The sequence below is a fragment of the Pinus tabuliformis genome, chromosome X (assembly GCF_031772625.1).
Source record: "Pinus tabuliformis cultivar Carrire ecotype Pingquan chromosome X, CPIR1, whole genome shotgun sequence".
NCBI lineage: Eukaryota > Viridiplantae > Streptophyta > Pinopsida > Pinales > Pinaceae > Pinus > Pinus tabuliformis.
In genome coordinates this window covers 1,077,232,115-1,077,238,856 of record NC_142308.1, presented here as the reverse complement: position 1 = coordinate 1,077,238,856, position 6,742 = coordinate 1,077,232,115, and positions in this window count along the sequence as shown.

The following is a 6,742-nucleotide window of genomic DNA, read 5'->3' as shown; positions in this document are numbered from 1 at the left end:
TTTCATAAATAGTTAGCTTAATTAAGCATTTATAGACCCTTTCATGTTTTTAGAAAGGGTCGTAAAGTTTTGTACTTGACTTAAAGACTGAAGTTGCACTATTGTGCTTTAGCCATATTCTTTTATAAAACTGGACCAGTTATTCTAATTTTGACAAGGAAGCTTTTATGCAAATGTGCACTACTGTCTTTTTTTGAAAGTATTTCTGCGTTGGAAGAAGAATCTCAAATAGTGATTGATATTGGGAGTGTTTAGCAGCTCATATGGTACTATTATCTATGTCTGAATTCATTCTTTTTCATATGAATTGTTATTTGATTGCCTTTGCTATTATCGATTATATGTATATGTTTTAACAACATTTCTCTATTCCTTCCACTATTGGATGTTTATGGGATGCTCTCCCTTTGATCATATATGTATCGATGATATATAAAGTGTAGCAATATTGTGCTAATCCTTTTGTTTAACGATTTAAGCAAAGTAATTCTTGAATGAATAAAAGTCCATGTTTATTGAATAGAGTCATCTACATGCCTGTTTATAAACATAGATCATCAAGCGCTACACTTTAAAAAATACAATAGTTCCCGGGATTAGTAGTATTTCTTTTATTTCGCCGATAGATTAAGTTATTCGCCTATCATTAGATTAATCAACCAATCATTCATTCATCCCGTTTATCCATTACTGGGAAACTGGTCCCATTATCCCCAGTCGGAGCCACCATTCCAAACGGAAAAGGAGCTGTACTAAGGTCTGGACCGGGTGGTTATCCCCCAATGTTGATACAACGATTTTCGGGGCATCAACAGGTCCCTTCCTATTTATAGCAGTCCCTAGTCTATCTATAGGAAGTAAAATTAATTTTGGTCTTAACAGCAGTTGGAAATATTAATTAATTAATTCAGTTGAGTTAATTAGTTAAGGAAATTCGAATTTGAAGTCTTTGTGAGCATGCACATGAGTTGTCCCACTGATTGAGGAATTTATCCTTAATTTCCTCCACTGATTGAGGGAATAAGTATGAGTTCTATAATGAGAGAATCAGTTGACTTAGTTCTAACTAGTCAAGTCCAGTTAGATTATTTTAACAAGTTGTTAAAATAATAAAATATAGTTTGTTAATGCTTGCATGCATGTGACAACTATTATTTTAGATAACTGAGGATTCACTCATGGATAACTGTTGCATGTCAGTTCTGTCAGAGACCCAGTTGAGATCAGATGTGGGACAGTGTACTATCAGATGCTTGACTATTTCTAGTAAGTAGTTTTTGCATGATTGAGGAACTAGTGTCCTCAAGGATTGCGTAGTTGGACCATAGGTTGACTTGGTATGTTTGGAATTAATTTCATATGCTTTTGCTATTATTTCCTAAGCAAACTGCGCAAGGAAATAGGGATTGGACCATAGGTAAAGCCTTTATATACAGGGCTTGGTTGGTTCATGAGACATATCTTCATATCTTCATAGTTCATTGAGAACTGGATAACTTGAGAGCTGATTATTTTGTATTGTGAAGAGGATCTCCACTTGATTGATAATACATGGTTGGGGTTTTATGCTGGTGCTTTCCCTTGGATATATCTTGTGTTATGTGTGATTATTTCTCTTGATCAATTATGCATGTTTCTACTTGATGTTGCTCATGAATTCGATTATGCTTCCGCTTAATGTTTTGTAGAAGTAGAACAAGTATTATGCTTTAGGACATTGCATATATCTGTTTGTTCTACAGGTGAAATTTCTACAGATTTTGATGCTGCCCAGCCAGTAGGGGGAAATATTTATACAGATATCCCACCTCATGGCACTTTCGACAACAGAAGGGGATGCCTTCGTAGTTTAGAATTTGTCTACGAGTGATGGAACCCATCTGGAGAAAATAACTCTCCACCAGGCCCTCTTTGGTATCAAGATGCACCAGTATACGAGCTAAGGCCATGCAACCAGTATCCTGGTAAGCCATGTCATGGTCTAGGTACACCCCTAAATCATCTCCAATGACTTTGAATATCTCCTCTGCCCAAAACTGGAGTGGAAGACCTGACAGACGGACCCATATCAGACCAACACCAAGGTTTTCTTTTTCAGGGTTGAACAACGGAGACCATCTCTTTAGCAACACCAGGGGTCATTTCTATGTGCTAGTACCTCGTCAACACCTAATCAACCTAGTCTGGATGTGAAAAAATAAGGGTGAACCACCCCCGAGACAGGGTGATGATACCAGGTAGTTGCATTAGCAAGTTTCCCCATACCTCCGCGGTCCATTTCCGCAGCCGTGTAGGTGTGTAGTTCCTGCCCCTAACCCTACCCACAAGCACAATGCTCTCCGTTAGGGCTACTTGGGCCATTGTAATGCCCTCCATGAAAACCAAGCGGTGGTCCCTTTCTCTAATTTTGGAGTGCCTTGATTTTTTCTTTTCACATTGTTTGTGTGGTTGGGTTGCCTGCACACCCTTCACTTGGGTGATCTTGTCTAAATCCAAGGACCTGTTATCCTCAGTGCCTATTTCTTGCCTCGCAATGCCGTTGAAAAACCGTAAGGGTGGAGCTGATCCCACAGACAAGTGAGCGACGCAGAAGGGTGCAGACCCCAGGAGGCCAGCCTGAGATAAAACTAAACCCTGTGCACCGAGATGTAAGTCGTTACTCCTCTCCGCCGATAAAATCATGCCTCCTTGCGAGTTTGTATAGGTCGGAAGAGCCTGGGACCATTCTTGGAGCTCGGATGGTGAAGGAATGGAAAGAAAGGGAGGCTATGAGTCCTTGCCCAGACTAAATAGTCCTTCCGACACGACTGTTGTCGGTTGATTGTTACCCATCTTCTGTAGGGTGACCTCCATTTTGTTCATGAGAGTAGTGAGTTCCACAACTTGAGGAGCCAGTAAATAGTCTACTACCAGTGCAAATGCGACTAATGACGGGTGTGAGTAGTTGACCCAGATATCTTCTGCGGTCAATGTGTCTGAAGAGTAATCTAAAAGATGTTCTTCCATCCAGGCGCCTGTTGCCGTAGAAAAACAGGGGGCTGTTCCAAGAAAAATGCGGTAATGTGACCACTTGTACACTGATTGGGGTCTAAATGAAGAAACCACAGTAAATGTGTCTAGTAGACCATAAAACCCTACCAAAGGCCAGGGTGAGAAACCATAACCGTTTAGGCGAGATACCCTGTGGCTAAAACCCTCACCGCTAACAATGTCGTCAGTAACCTCGTGGCTACAAAATGAAAGATCGTCCCTCCAGAAACTTGTAAAAATAAATATGTAAAAACAAAGGATAAACCTCAAGACCAAGCCCATATGGAGTCAGAATTGCCTCGGGAGTGAAGACGATAATATAATAATAATGCCTCCTTGAAAACCCAATGCCAGTAGAGGAAAAACCGTGACAGTCAAAGCGATGGCACTGGTTGCACATCCATATACAGTAAAAACTTCAAATTTAACCTAGCCCCACCATCGAAACCGTCCACCTACCTCCATTGCTCTGCCTCCTCATTCATCCCTCGCCTCGTACATAGGTGTTATACACCTTAAGCATGTATATATGTGGGTATACTTTAAAACAATCACGTATACATTTTGAATTTAATATTGATTAGGGTTTGCAGTGGTTGCAAATTTTTTCTCTGATGACTATCTGGTATCCAATAGTGTGATTAATTAGTGAATGGTTGGATGATTAACGTATGATAATATTATTTGGTATTCAATTGATTTGATCTCATTTCATTGGTGAGATTTAGTTCAGCGATTGGTTTTCTTCAGTATTCAGTGGCTTGATGTTTCAGTGATTCAATTGTTTTACAGTGCTTCAATGATTCATATTTTGTAAACTTGGTATTCTAGTTTGGGCTTATTGTGGTATGGGTCCAGTGTGAAAATTTGATGAAAGTTAGCCTGCATGTTTTGATGATTGATTGACAAGTGCATCCAGTGTGAAATATTATGAAACGTGGCCCACAAGGTGCTAAGGGTTGCAACCTTAAGTGAGGGGGTAGGATCTCCCTTCTGGTAGGAGTTGGTAAATGAGATTAGGGGGTTGTAGCTCCCTTCCAGTAGGTGCCAGAGAATGAGTGGAGGTTGTAGCCTCCTACAGGTGGGTGTCTGCATGTTGGTAAGAGTTTGTTCTAGTACAATATGTAATGAATATTTTATTTATATAATAATAAAGAAGACAAAGATGACAAAATGGTGGTTTTCCACTTAAAATACCGATGTTCATATGTGTTGATGTGTTTCTTATGTGTTGTGATTTATCTTTCCTTTACTGCATACTGGATGAATAATGAACTAATAATGCAATGATTAAGCTAAACATCTGTTAGAATTTCTAAAAAAATAAGTATTCGAGTTTGCATTCACTAAACTCATGTACACACGCGGGTTGCATGAATAACAATAGCGTACATAATTTCGAATGTGAACTTGGAAGTTAAAATGAATTAAAAATACTGATTCATCCCCCCCACCACCCCCAATATTTTTCCTAACAAGACGAAGCTACAATAATGTTTCGCCATACAAGTCGTGCCTATAATCTAAGAAAGGAAAATAAAAGAAATTCCATCATTACTACCATTTGATCTAAATGAGGACTCCAAAAATATACTTATATTCAAGGAATGGGCTTCCCCTGTGAATCATGTTGAGAAAGCGACCAAATCTATTAGAAAGCAAGGGAGAATGTAGTGTTTGGTGAAGACTTTCATTGGCCAAGAAAATCGTTGGTGGTATACTCATTTGACCCGACTGTAGACTTGGAAAACAACAAAAATGTATTTTATCGAAAGGTTTGGAGGTCGTAAGTTATTAGGACAAGAAAATATCCCAACATTCAATCCTGGAAAAGATCTTGTTCATAAATAAAACTAGATTCAGAATGGCAAAGAATTGGATATAGGGATGAAAGGGTATGATCTCATATGTTTCCTAGCACTTTGGACAATTTGCCTAGTAAATGGCATAAATTGGAGGAAGCTTGTGGTCAATAATTACAATGGAAATAATTAAAACATAATTTTATTAAAGACTTCAAATTTCGACTAGAGGAGTCGAAACTGGTCGAGACAACTCAATACATTAAGGAGATTTTGAAGGAAAATTCCCCCACTAAGTGTAAAGAAGAACTTAGTAGTAGTCAACATCTTGTCGACCCTTGTGTGTAATCATGTGTCATACTTATCAAATTAAAATATTTCCATTCATTTGGATATGGAAGGAACTCATACTACTGGTCAAAGTTTTTATTGGAAGAAGGAACATCCCAAGAATCTCAACAACATTAAATCAGTGTTTAAAGTGGAAAAGCAGGAAAATGAGAAGCCTAATCGATTAGAATTCTCACTCGCATATCAAGAGATAAAAGTAAGATATTGGAAATTTAACAAGCCAAAGGCCCCTAACTAGATAAATGCAAAGATTAAAATAAAGAAAGTCTATATATCAAATGATGACCGACCTAAGATGACCTGCCTAGGTGACTAATGGTCGGTCAAACAAATGAGGTAATTTATGGAATTACTAAAAGAGTACCAAGATTTGTTCCCTTGATTATAAATATATCAAGGGAATTGTTAAGGAAATGGGGAAATGAAAATTGATCTCATTCCAAGAGCTAAACATATAAATAAAATGCTATATAAGTTCACATATAAATATAAACCCATTGTGTAGAAACAGATGGAAGGGATGCTACATGTTGGTATCATCTTCTCTATTGACAAGTCAAAATGGGCAAGTCCCATGGCTCTACAACCTAAAAATCATGACCCTAATAGATTGAGAATATGTGTTGATTTTTGCAGAATAAACAAGCTCATAGTAATTGATCCAATCTCTACCATATTCGCATATGAGATAATAAATGAAGTAGCACGTCATGAGTGCTATTCCTTTACATTCAACTTCTTGGAGTGTAATCAAGTATCTATTATTGAGGAAGATCAAGAGAAAACCACATTTGTTAATAAATTTGGATATTTCACATACAGAGTAATGCCATTTTGTTTAAAAATGCACCTTCAATGTTTTCAAGGATCACAGTCAAATTTTTTCAAGAATACTTCTATAAGAAAATGGTTGTATACTTCGACGATTGTACAATCTATTCATTATTAAAAAATCACATCCAATGGTTATGTTTGATGCTTGAAAGATGCAGACAAATTCAATTATCTCTAAACATAAAAAAAATACATCTTTGCTACACCAATTAGAATACTGTTAGGTCATGTAGTATCTAAGGAAGGAATAAAGGTAGATATGACAAAGATCATAGTAATCTTGGACTCAAAGCCTCTAGATAATAAAAAATAGATAAAAATATTTTTAGGGCACACAAGATGCTACAAGAAATTTATAAGGCATTACTTTGACATTACTTTTCCAATGGATGAAAGATTGAAAAAGGATGTTCCATATGTATGGATGATAGAATGTGAGAAATCATTCCAATTATTGAAGAAGAAGATGGTTGAGGCACTTATTTTAAAGTTTCTTGACTAGTCTAAAAGAATTCATGTTCATGTTTATGCTTCTAATGTGTCAGTCAGGATTATCTTAGCACAACTAGCCAACGAGTCTATAAACCATCCTAATGCGTATGCTAGTCAAAAGTTAAATAAGGCCAAGAGAAATTAATTTAAAGTTGAAACAAAAGAAATCGCTATGGTCTATGTATTATAAGGTTTTGTCATTATGTCCTTGCTAACCCATTCATATTCTTTAC